The sequence below is a fragment of the Leucoraja erinacea genome, chromosome 2 (genome assembly GCF_028641065.1).
Source record: "Leucoraja erinacea ecotype New England chromosome 2, Leri_hhj_1, whole genome shotgun sequence".
NCBI classification, from domain to species: Eukaryota; Metazoa; Chordata; class Chondrichthyes; order Rajiformes; family Rajidae; genus Leucoraja; species Leucoraja erinaceus.
In genome coordinates, this window is record NC_073378.1 from 61,644,754 (window position 1) to 61,658,098 (window position 13,345).

General features: G+C 46.5%; 1 protein-coding gene across 1 annotated transcript in view; it reads left to right on the top strand.

Annotated features, from left to right (window-relative positions):
• The window catches only part of mocos (molybdenum cofactor sulfurase), a 108,829-nt gene that overhangs the window by 28,311 nt on the left and 67,173 nt on the right, over positions 1-13,345 (top strand). The gene's annotated exons all lie outside the window — the stretch shown is intronic.

Here is a 13,345-nt window from a genome sequence, read left to right on the forward strand (position 1 = left end):
AAAATTCATGAGCCAATCAGCTGTGCCAACACACTGTTTAATCACTTAACTATTAAACCACAATTTGAATCTCAGCCAGATCAATGACCTTTGCCTGGATGCTGCTATTTCATTTTGAAGTTTGGACTGTCAATAGGTTCATGATTAAGGAGGAGACAGGATTGGTCAATAAAGAGCCCAGACCTTTTCTGTTGAAGCAAATGTCCCTGGACAACCAAAGGAACTTATTGCCTTCATTAGGGGATTTGATCAAGAGAGGATCCTCCCATTTCAGTTGTGGGGCTTTAGTTTTTTTCAACTCTCTATCTATTTTTTTTTTTTAGCTGAAAATGGACAGTCCGCAGATAGGAGACTGTGGATACTGGGATTGGGAGCATAAAACAAGCAGCTGGAGGTACTCATGAGTCAGGCAGCATGTGTGGAGGCAAAAGGGCAGTCAATGTTTTGGGTCAAAGCTCTACATCAGGATTGATAATGTAAGGGGGAGATAGCAGTTATAAGGACTGATAGTGTGATGGGGAGATATTCAGTACAAAGAGGTGGGGGGTGGTTAGGTTTATATTGTGATAGGTAGATCCATGTGAGGAGAGGTTAAGGAACAGAAGGAGCTAAAGTGGGAGGGGGGTGGGTGGGGAATTGGGGGGGTTTGGGGAGGAGGAAATCGTGGTAGTTGATCCAATGATTTCCAGGCGGGCATCTGAATGAATGGTTACCATGACTGCCTGCTGCACAAGTACGAAGATTAAAATCCACATTTTAAGATGTTCCTTCCCCATGGTTACTTGATTAGACTTTCGAAGAACAAAGGGATGGGTGGGATATGCCATGTATATGCCATGTATACCAATACATCCATACCAGGTCAAAGAAGGATTCTGTGTGAATATTCTACGAAAAGCCCATATTTCCACCTCTTTTGCAGAGTCATCCTCCTCATCCTTATAGTCAGGACAGTCTCTAAGTCCTGGATTTACAAAGATGTATTGCTCAAAATGAAAATAAAGGAAATTATTTTAAACATTTTGTGTATTTTTAAATGGGCACATTTGCAGCATTTGAAATGTCTTAGATAATATTGAACAGTGCAACACAGAATGTGATCTAGATGCCTCCATTCCGTGAATATCCACGCGCCTATACAAAAGCCTGTTAAATGCCACTATAATAACTGCCTCCATCACTACCTTTGGCTGCTCATTACAGGCAACCCATCACATACTGGAAAAAAAATACTTGCCCCGCGCATTTCTTTGAAGCTTTGGCCCATTCATCTTAAAGCTATGCTCTCTCGTCATTGACACTTCCACTCCAGTGAAAAAGGATCCGACTGTGTCCTATCTATTCCGCATAAATTTGTATATTTCTATCAGGTTCCCCCTCTGCCTTCATACTTCAGAGAAATCAATACTTTCCCATCCAGGCAAATCATCTAATTCTGGTAAATCTCTTCTACACCCTCTCCAAAGTCACCACATCCTTCCTGTAATGGGGCGACCAGAGCTGCACTACATACTCCAAATGTGGCCTAACCAAAATACTATAAAATTACATCATGGCCTCCTGACTCTTGGGACTCAATGCTCCAATGATGAAGGCAAGCACATTATTCATTTTCTATACCACTCAATTTCCTTATGTTGCCACTTTCAGGGAACTATGGATCTTGACCCAAAGAACCCACTGCACAACAATGATGTTAAGGGTTTTGCCATTAGCTATATATTTTCTCCTGTATTGTATGTGTACAATCTGGAAATGATTAATAGCTCTTTATATACTTTCAAACTTTATCTCTCAAAGCAAATAATTTAGGCTGTAAAAATTAACTTCAGAGCAACATTTTATTTCATGATTTGATTTTTGACGGTCTGAATGATCCTCGCAAATCATCTTTAAACTTTCCCCCACTCCCTTTAAACTTATGTAAATGTACATTGTCATGTACATCAATGATCTGGATAATGGTGTGGTAAATTGGATTAGTAAGTATGCAGATGATACTAAGATAGGTGGTATTGTGGATAATGAAGTAGATTTTCAAAGTCTACGGAGAGATTTAGGCCATTTGGAAGCGTGGGCTGAAAGATGGCAGATGGAGTTTAATGCTGATAAGTGTGAGGTGCTACATCTTGGCAGGACAAATCAAAATAGGACGTACATGGTAAATGGTAGTGAGTTGAGGAATGCAGTTGAACAGACGGATCTAGGAATAACCGTGCATAGTTCCCTGAAGGTGGAATCTCATGTAGATAGGGTGGTAAAGAAAGCTTTTGGTGTGCTGGCCTTTATAAATCAGAGCATTGAGTATATGAGTTGGGATGTAATGTTAAAATTGTACAAGGCATTGGTGAGGCCAATTCTGGAGTATGGTGTACAATTTTGGTCGCCTAATTATAGGAAGGATGTCAACAAAATAGAGAGAGTACAGAGGAGATTTACTAGAATGTTGCCTGGGTTTCAGCAACTAAGTTACAGAGAAAGGTTGAACAAGTTAGGGCTTTATTCTTTGGAGCGCAGAAGGTTAAGGGGGGACTTGATAGAGGTCTTTAAAATGATGAGAGGGATAGACAGAGTTGACGTGGATGCTTTTCCTCATTGAGAGTAGGGAAGATTCAAACAAGAGGACATGACTTCAGAATTAAGGGACAGAAGTTTAGGGGTAACACGAGGGGGAACTTCTTTACTCAGAGAGTGGTGGCTGTGTGGAATGAGCTTCCAGTGGAAGTGGTGGAGGCAGGTTCGATTTTATCATTTAAAAATAAATTGGATTGGTATATAGACGGGAAAGGAATGGAGGGTTATGGTCTGAGTGCAGGTATATGGGACTAGGGGAGAATACGTGTTCAGCACGGACTAGAAGGGCCAAGATGGCCTGTTTCCGTGCTGTAATTGTTATATGGTGTTATATGGTGTTATGCCCTCTAGTATTTGATATTTCCACCCTGGGGAAAAAGACTACCCAATCAATGTCGAATCATTTTGCATGCTTTCATCAAGCTGCCCTACAGCCTCCTAATACAAAATAGACTTCGACTGTCATTGTGCCAAGGGCTTAGGTAGGATGGAATTTGTCAAATATGTTCAGGAAAGATTCCTCAGGCAATATGGAGAGGTCAAGGCTGAATCTACTCTTAGGGAAGTGGGCACGCAAGTGACTTGAAGTGTCAGTAGGTGAGCATTTTGTGACCAAAGACCTCGGGTATGTTGGCTTTAAAATAGTTATGGATAAGAACAGGATAGAACCACAAGTTAGTTCTAAACTGGGGCATGGTCAAAGGTGCTCAATTAATATTTCTCCTGTAGTTTTTTTACCGAGGAGGAAGACAAAGTTAAAGGTAACATTCTGCAGTCGAGGGGGTGCTGAATGTGCTTAAATATGTGAAACCAAACAAATCTCCCAAGCCTGATCAAGAACATTCAAGGACACTATTGGAAACTAGATAAGAAATTGCGCGAACCCTGGCTGAGATATATGCATCATTGTTAAACATGGGTGTGGTACCAGAAGACCGGAGGGTGGCTAATTTTAATGTTTCTATTTGTAAAAGGTCTGCAAGAAAAGCCTAGGGACTATAGAACAGTAACATAGAAACATAGAAATTAGGTGCAGGAGTAGGCCATTCGGCCCTTCGAGCCTGCACCGCCATTCAATATGATCATGGCTGATCATCCAACTCAGTATCCCGTACCTGCCTTCTCTCCATACCCTCTGATCCCCTTAGCCACAAGGACCACATCTAACTCCCTCTTAAATATAGCCAATGAACTGGCCTCAACTACCCTCTGTGGCAGAGAGTTCCAGAGATTCACCACTCTCTGTGTGAAAAAAGTTCATCTCATCTCGGTTTTAAAGGATTTCTCCCTTATCCTTAAGCTGTGATCCCTTGTCCTGGACTTCCCCAACATCGGGAGCAAGCTTCCTGCATCTAGCCTGTCCAACCCCTTAAGAGTTTTGTAAGTTTCTATAAGATCCCCTCTCAATCTCCTAAATTCTAGAGAGTATAAACCAAGTCTATCCAGTCTTTCTTCATAAGACAGTCCTGACATCCCAGGAATCAGTCTGGTGAACCTTCTCTGCACTCCCTCTATGGCAATAATGTCCTTCCTCAGATTTGGAGGCCAAAACTGTACGCAATACTCCAGGTGTGGTCTCACCAAGACCCAGTACAACTGCAGTAGAACCTCCCTGCTCCTATACTCAAATCCTTTTGCTATGAAAGCTAACATACCATTCGCTTTCTTCACTGCCTGCTGCACCTGCATGCCTACTTTCAATGACTGGTGTACCATGACACCCAGGTCTCGCTGCATCTCCCCTTTTCCTAGTCGGCCACCATTTAGATAATAGTCTGCTTTCCTGTTTTTACCACCAAAATGGATAACCTCACATTTATCTACATTATACTGCATCTGCCAAACATTTGCCCACTCACCCAGCCTATCCAAGTCACCTTGCAGTCTCCTAGCATCCTCCTCACAGCTAACACTGCCCCCTGTAAGTGTAACATATGTGGCAGGAAAGTTACTGGAGAAGATTTTAAGGGATACGATACAAGCATTTGGAAAGACAGCGGTTGATTAGAAATAGACCATGATTTTTTGCGTGGGAGATAATGTCTCTGGAATTTGATTGTTTTTGAAGAAGAAACCAAGAACGTGATGAGAACAGGCACAGACATAGTCTATATGGACTTTAAAGTTCTGCATGGTAGGCTGCTCTGGAAGGTTAGATCCAATCCCCAGGGAGAGCTAGCTAACTGGATGTAGAATTGGCTTCATGGAAGGAAGCAGAGGGTGGTAATGGAAGGATGTTTTGGGGGCTGGAGGCTTGTGATAGGGGCCTCAATGCTTTGTCCTGGGCCTGTTTTTATTTGTCAGCTACATCAGCGATTTGGATGAGAAATTTTAAAGCATGATTAGCAAGTTGAAGACATCAGGAACGGCAGATGCTGCAGTAACTCAGCAGGTCAGGCAACGTCTGTTTAGGAAATGGATAGGTCACACTTCGGATATGAAGAAGTGTCTCGACCCAAAACATAATTTGTCCATTTCCTCCACAGATGTTGCCTGACCTGCTGAGTTCTTCCAGCACTTGCTGATTTCTAAGTTTGTTGAGGTCATTAAAATAGGTGGTATCATAGACAGTGAAGATGGTTATCAAGCATTACAATGGGACCTTGACCAGCTGGGCCAGTGGGCCGAGGAATAACTTGTGGAATTTCATTCAGAAAAGTGTGAGGTTTTGTGTATTGGGAAGTTACAGTGAATGGTAGGACCATGGAGCATTGTAGAGCAAATGGATCGAGGAGTACAAATACATTGTTTCCTGAAAGTGGCATCACAGGTAGATGGGGTGGTGATGGGGTGGGGTGGTGATGAAGGCTTTTGACATGCTGATCTTCTTCAGATAACGAGTTGAAGTTGGAACTTTATGTAACTGTTGGACAAGACCTTGGTTTATTGTGTTTATTTGGAGTATTGTGTTCAGTTTTGGTCACCCAGCTATAGGGAAGATGCAATTAAGCTGGAAAGAGGTGCAGAGCCAATTTATGAGGATATTCCCAGGACTTGAGGACCTGAGCTAAAGGGAAAGGTTGGGCAGGCACATACTTTATTCTTTGGAGCAAAGGATGCAGAGGGGTGAACACCTAGAGGTGTATAAAATCATGAGGGGGCATGGATAGGATGACTGCACACAAGCTTTTTCCTGGGTTTGGGGAATCAAAAACTGCAGTGCATAGGTTTACTGTGAGAGGGGAAAGATTTAAAAGGAAAATGGGATAGTGGGGATTTAAAAGGAAAATGGGATAGTGGGTATGTGTGATGAGCTGCCAGAGAAAGTGGTTGATGCAGGTAGATTAACAACAATTAAATGTCATTTGGACAGGCACATGGATAGGGAAAATTTAGACGGATATTTGTTAAGGCTCACAACTCATCCTGGTCATCATGGATGAGTTGTGCCAAAGGGCCCATTTCCTTGTCGAATGACTGTGACTGGGAAGCCATGTCATAATATGGTAGGCAAATTGCAAAAATATAAACAAACATCATTTGATAGTGTATAGGTCAATAAAAGTTCCACTCTTCTGCCATTTTGTCTTTTATAAGAATTATTCTCAATTTATACTTGGTATAGATGGCTGTGAAAGAATTAATCCTCGGTGAGAGAGCAAAGTGCATAATGAGAATTGACTTGTTCTCATTCTGACATTTTAAAGAGGCAATTATGAGCATTTTTTAACTTTTACTGTCATAACATGGTGAATGATTTATAAAGATCAGCAGCTATGACAGAAGTTGAGCAACACAAGTTTTTTTTTTTAATTTCCATCTGGCTGCTTGCCACATATCAAATACTGATAGGGTAAGGACGCCAATTGATCTAAACTTCCACCAAGGTTGCCTTAAAATTGCTTCGTTCCCACTGTATGTTCTAGAAACTTCTAATTCAATTAATTTGTATATCAATGTATATCTGCTTTTTTTAAATTGATTTGGTCTTTGAGATGTGGCGAATAATATCGAGACCCCCAGCTGTTACCAGGCATCCTCACACAACCAGAGAGCCATCCTGAACTACTATTGGACTATCTTTGATCAGACTTTACTGGCTTTACCTTGGACTAAGCGTTATTCCCTTATCATGTACCAGTACACTGTGAATGGCTGGATTGTAAACATGTATTGTCTTTCCACTGACTGGTTAGTATGCAACAAAAGCTTTTCAATGTACCTCGGTACACGTGACAATAAACTAAACCGAACTGAATCTCCCACTCACCCCTCTCCCCATCTGGTGCATTGAGGTGGTGCTGTGAAGCTTCTTTTTGCACCACTGAAGTCTTACAGATGGTATTTCTACAATCTGTTTGCTGAGGTATTCCTGGACACCAGCTGAAAAAAATCCGTTGCCGGTCCAGCAGGTTCAGGAACAGCTTCCCTGCGGCTGTTACACAACTTAACTCTGCACCTTGGTGATTGCCAGTCACCCCCCCCCCCCCCCCCCCCCCCCCCCCCCGGACACTCCTTCCCCCATACTGCTACTGTATGTACATATATATATTTTATTATTCTATGTTCGCACTTCTGGGTGAGATGCTAGCTGCATTTCGTTGTCTCTGTACTGTACACTGCACATTGACAATAAAGATTGAATCTGAATCTGAATCTGAATCTGAAACGTCACCCAATTTCTTCTATCCAGAGATGCTGGCTGCTCCATGGAGTTCCCCTACACAATTAAAGCATGGAATAGTCGTCACCCTACCATAGTTACCCAACCAGACGCAACTAAATTTAAGGTATCTCTTTTTTCCCCCAAGAACCCTTTTTTGCTTAAGTCAAGAGTCAAGAGAGTTTTATTGTCATGTGTCCCAGATAGGACAATGAAATTCTTGCTTGCTGCAGCACAACAGAATATGTAAACATAATACAGAACAGGAGATAAATGTTCAGTGTGATTCTATACCATAGACCATATATATACAGGTGCACAACCTTTTATCCGGTGTTCCAGAAACCGAAAAGCTCCGAAAACCGGCCATTTTTTCCAGATGTCGTCTGCGCACCAAAGCTCGCGTTTGGCGCCAAACCTGACCCAAAACGACCCACGGTCAACCCAGGTCTGTACTACTGTAGCGGCTGCCTCCTCCCTGGAGACCGGGAGACGCTTAAACATCTGTAAATCATTGCTTAAATGTTAGTCAGTTAGTTTGGAGGGCTTTTATGTGAAGGGGGGTGAAGGGGTAAACTTTAATTCTTAGTCCCCTACCTGGTAGGAGAGGCGGGGAGCGGTCAATGCCTTACCGGGTCGCTGTGCAGTAAGCTCCGCAGCGCTGTGGCCGGTGGGGCCGCGGGCGGCGCAGGTTGTAGCTCCGACCCCGGCAACTCTACCCCTGGCTGCGAGGCGCTCCAAATCCAGCGCGGCCCGCGGCCGGACGCCCCAGCTCCGCGAATGTCGGGAGTCGGCGGCGTCGCAGCGCAATGCCTTACCGGGTCGCCGTGCAGCAAGCTCCGGAGCGCTGTGGCCGCTGACACACAACATCGCGGAGCGTCGCTGGATTTGGAGCCGCGCAGCCAGGGGTAGAGTTGCCGGGGTCGGAGCTCCAACCGGCGCCGCCCGCGGCCGGACGGAGCCCCCAGCTCCGCGGCTCCAAATCCAGCGACGCTCCGCGAATGTTGGAAGAAGGCGGCCACAGCGCTCCGGAGCTTGCCGCACGGCGACCCGGTAAGGCATTGCTCGCTCCCCGCTGGTATCCCAGCGCTGCGACGTCACCGACTCCCGACATTCGCGGAGCTGGGACGTCCACGGCCGCGGGCCGCGCTGGATTTGGAGCGCCTCGCAGCCAGGGGTAGAGTTGCCGGGGTCGGAGCTACAACCGGCGCCGCCCGCGGCCGGACGGAGCCCCCAGCTCCGCGAGGTTGGGAGTCGCCGACCAGGTAGGTAGGGGACTAAGAATTAAAGTTTCCCCCTTCACCCCTACACCACCACCACCACATAAAATCCCTCCAAACTAACTGACTAACATTTATGCAATGATTCTCCCGGTCTCCGGGGAGGAGGCAGCTGCTCCAGACTTTTCAAACCGCCCGCGCTACCTACCTAATCTACGCTAAAAATCTTCCATTCTGAAATCCGAAAAAGTCCGAAATCCGACAAGTGTCTGGTCCCAAGGCTTTCGGATAAAAGGTTGTGCACCTGTACACAATTAATAAACAGATAAAGTGCAATAGGCTGTTATTGTTCAGAGTTTGGAGTTTGGTGGTGGACCCTCCACAACCTCCAGTTTAAATTCCATTTGGAATATTTTTGGAGGACCAGGAAACCAAGATGCAGAGTTACTCCAGGGCGTTACTCCAGCTCCAGGGAGTGATTCTGCGTTGGTTTTCAGCGATCGCAGTGAGGCGGCGACCGGACAGCAATGGCGGCCAGATCTCCCACAATGCAAAGGGAGGGAGAAAGTGCCCAGTGCCGAACCAGTTGCCGTGGCACTGCGCATGTGCAGGGCGGCCGATGATGTGCAGGCCGTTACATAGAAACATAGAACATAGGTGTACAAGTAGGCCATTCGGCCCTTCGAGCCTGCACCGCCATTCAATATGATCATGGCTGATCCAACTCAGTATCCCATACCTGCCTTCTCTCCATACCCCCTGATCCCTTTAGCCACAAGGGCCACATCTAACTCCCTCTTAAATATAGCCAATGAACCGGCCTCAACTACCTTCTGTGGCAGAGAATTCCACAGATTCGCCACTCTCTGTGTAAAAAACGATTTTCTCATCTCGGTCCTAAAATACTTCTCTCTTATCCTTAAACTGTGACCCCTTGTACTGGACTTCCCCAACGTCGGGAACAATCTTCCTGCATCTAGCCTGTCCAACCTCTTAAGAATTTTGTAAGTTTCTATAAGATCTCTCCTCAATCTTCTAAATTCTAGCGAGCACACGCGCACTGTCACTCTAGCGAGTGACAGTGCGCGTGTGCAAGACGGCCGGCCGTGCCTGCGGATGTGGAGCGGCTGTAGAGTGGCGAGCAGAGACCTGGCGGCCCGGACACAGATGGTGGGCAGAGACAGAGAGTGACAGAGAGAGAAATAGAGAGGGGGGCCCCGCCCAAAGTTGAACAGCAGGTGTCCCGGGTGCTTGCCAAGCCAGGCAAAAAGACATGGTTTTAGGTTCCCCGGCAGGACTTTAGGTGGCCATAGGCAACCGGACAACCGTTAATTTCGAGCCCTGGTGAGGTGAAGGGAACTTTTGCAGTTCAGTTTAATACTTCTTACAAGTATTAAAGAATGAGTCAATTACTTTAAACACATTTCCTTCTGGACTTCCACACCCTTGCACAGCAGCCTGCAAGTGTGGAATGGTCTTCAACTGTCTCAGGTAATTCTTGAGATTGTTAAGGGGATTTGGCATTCTCAATCTCCCAAACTCATTGCAAGCCACACAATAATTTAGTGACCCTGTATTTTTAAACCTGCTAAACAGAAATCCAGGAAAACAATTTGGGGAGGTTCAATGCATCTTTATTCAATTTCCCTTCTTACTATGCCATCCTTTGCTTCAAAATGACATTTCTCAAAATCAACTATTCCGGCAGTAAAAAATACGATGCCCCAATAATCTCTCAGACAAGAACTCGGTCCTCATTTTTAAATTGCATACTTCTTGACTAGAGGAATGGACATTCACCTTTCATTTTACGAATATCACTCATAGTTTACAAACTTAGTGTAAAACTCTCATATTTAATACAGAGAAGTGTGAGGGACATCGAACAAGGGCAGGACCTACACAGTAAATGGTAGACCTCTGGGTACTGTTGTTGAGCAGAGGGATCCAGGAGTACAGGTAGACAAAAAATGCTGGAGAAACTCAGCGGGAGAGACAGCATCTTTGGAGAGAAGAATGGAGAGATTACAGGTGCATGGTTCTTTGAAGGTCGAGTCGCAAGTAGATAAGGTGGTCAAAAAGGCTTTTGGCACTTTGGCCTTCATCAGTCAGAGTGTTGAATATAACAGTTGGGAGGTCATGTTGCAGTTGTATAAGATGTTGGTGAGACCGCATTTAGAATATTGTGTTCAGTTCTGGGGACCATGTTATAGGAAAGATATTGTCAAGCTTGAAATGGTTCAGAAAAGATTTACGAGGATGTTGCCAGGACAAGAGGGTGTGTGCTATAAGGAGAGGTTGAGTAGGCTGGGTCTCTATTCTATGGAGCGTAGGAGGATGAGGTATACAAAATCATGAGAGGAATAGATCGCGGGTAGATGCACAGAGTCTTTTGCCCAGAGTAGGGGAATTGAGGACCAGAGGACATAGGCTCAAGTTGAAGGGGAAAGGATTTAATAGGAATCTGAGGGGTGACTTCACAAAGGGTGGTGGGTGAATAGAGCAAGCTGCCAGAGGAGGTAATTGAGGCTGGGTATTTATTATCCAGTGGTATTTATTGCCATCTTTTATGAAACCGTTATAGACAGGTACATGGATAGACCAGGTTTGGAGGGATATGAACCAAGAGCAGGCAAGTGAGAGTAGTGTTGCTGGGACATTGTTGGCCGGTTGAGCCGAAGGGCCTGTTTCCACACTATATCACTCTATGACTCAATTAGACCTTAGAAAGGGAGTTGCAGTCGTTGGCAGTTAATTGTTTTGCATGGAACGGACTGTGCAATTTGTGTCTCTCACTAATGAACAACCAGCTAAGATCAGCAATTATAAAAACATGTCCCCTGAAACATTGCAGTCATCTTTATTCTTTCAGCCTGTAACATCTTAGGAGATAATCCAGCTATTTTAGATAATGAACTGAGTACAAGGAACAAGCACCTGGAGGAATGCTGATCATGCTTGGTGTCTGGCATGATTAGTCATTGAAAATGATTACTATTATAAACTGAACTCTCTCAGGTTTCTCAGGAAAAGGGTAACCAGCACTTCCCATAAATTAAAACTTGCAAATCTATAGAACCTGGAGATCTGTTCTGTGGTATTTGAAGAATAGTGCCATGATAGATTAGCCAATGGTTCTTGGCCAGATGTCCAAATCTCAAAGAAAACAGATGGCAGTTTCTAAAATGAGCCACAACATCTTGCAAAAATATCCCCCAGTATGGGGATTTGCAATATGCTGGTTAGCAACATATGCCAAACACAACAAACAAAGGAAAGGAATATACACTTAATGCTGCCTCGGCAAGGCCACCAGCATAATCAAGAGCAATGTCTCACCCCTGAAAACTCTAGGGGAAACAGGGGGGGGGAGGGGGAAGGGGGGCAGAGGGGGAGGGAGGAGGAGGGAGGGGGAGATGGAGGGGGAGATGGAGGGGTGAGGAGAGAGGGGTGAGGAGAGGGGTGAGGAGAGTGGTGAGGAGAGTGGTGAGGGGAATAGGGAACGGGGGAGAGAGGGGTGAGGAGAGAGGGGCGAGGAGAGACGAATGAGGGTTGAGGAGAGCGAATAAAAAAAGGTCGTCATGGAAAAAATCGATGCTTTTCTTACTCGTAGGTTTAGTCGTAATAAGTCGTAGTAGGTCTGCATGTTAATCGTAGGTAATCGAGGGTAGTCGAAGGTAATAGAAGATGGTCATAGGTCTTCATCATAGTGGAAGGGAGGTCGAAGGAGATCGAAGGAGGTCATCTTCACTCTCCACTATTCGGTGTCCATTTTTCCCGAAGTTAGTCGAAGCTAGTCTTCTACATAGTTGAAGTAGGTCTTCAACATGACATTTTTTTCAAACTCTCCTAAACTCACCAATTAGGGCGCCCAAGTGGGACACCCCTTAACCTTGATACTCAATACCAAATCCTCAACCATAACTATCTTGTAAATCCATCTGCAAGATTTTTCAGGAAACATGATAGAACACTCTTGACCTCAAAGGATTGCAGCACCAACAACTTTCAAGTGGCTTGTTGACATACAGGAGGAAACATCCCACTGCAGTGGCACCTTATGTAACCTCAACAATTGTCCTCTCCACCAAAAACAAATTGTGAGATTAGTTGTACCATCGATAAAATGCATTCCAGCACCTCTCCCCCCTCCTCTCACCCCTCTACTCTCTCTTCCCCTCTCTGCCCCTCCCCCTTCTATCCCCCTCCTCTCTCACCGCCCCCTCCCCTTACCACCTTCCCCCTCTTCCCCTCCCCCTCTCCCTCTCACCCACCCTCCACCCTGTGTGTGTGGGGGGTGGTTAGTGTGTGTGTGTAATGCCGCAGGTTGCCCCCCCCACCCCCACCCCCCCTTGCTGTGGGTCCCGCAGACCGCTCGCAGTCGCCTGGCTCCCCCCCATCTCCTCTCCCCCCCTCCTCCTCTCTCCCCCCCCCTCCTCTCCTTCCCCCCCCCCCCCCCCCCCCTCTCCCCCCCCTCTCCTTCTCCCCCCTCTCTCCCTCTCCCCTCCTCTCTCCTCCTCTCCCCTCTCCTCTCCTCTCCCTCCCCCTCTCTCCTCCTCTCCCCCCCCCCCCTCTGTCCCCCTCCTCTCTCTCTCTCCCCTCCCTCTATCTATCCTTCTCTCCCTTCATCTCTCCTTCCCCCCTTTACACCCCCCCCCTCTCTTTCACTCAAATCCCCCTCCTCCTCTGCCCCCCCCCCCCCCCCCTCCTCTCTCCCCCTCCCTCCCCCTCCCCCCCTCCCTTCCCCTCCCCCCCCCTCCCCCCCCCCCCCCTCCCCCTCTCCCCCCCCCCCTCCCCCCCCCTCTCCCTCCCCCCCCCTCCCCCCCCCCCCCCCCCCCCCCCCCCCCCCCCTCCCCCCTCCCCTCCCCCCTTCCCTCTCTCTCCCCCTCCCCCCTCTCTCCCTCCTCCTCTCTCTCTCCCCTCTGATGCCTTCTACCCCCCCCCCCAT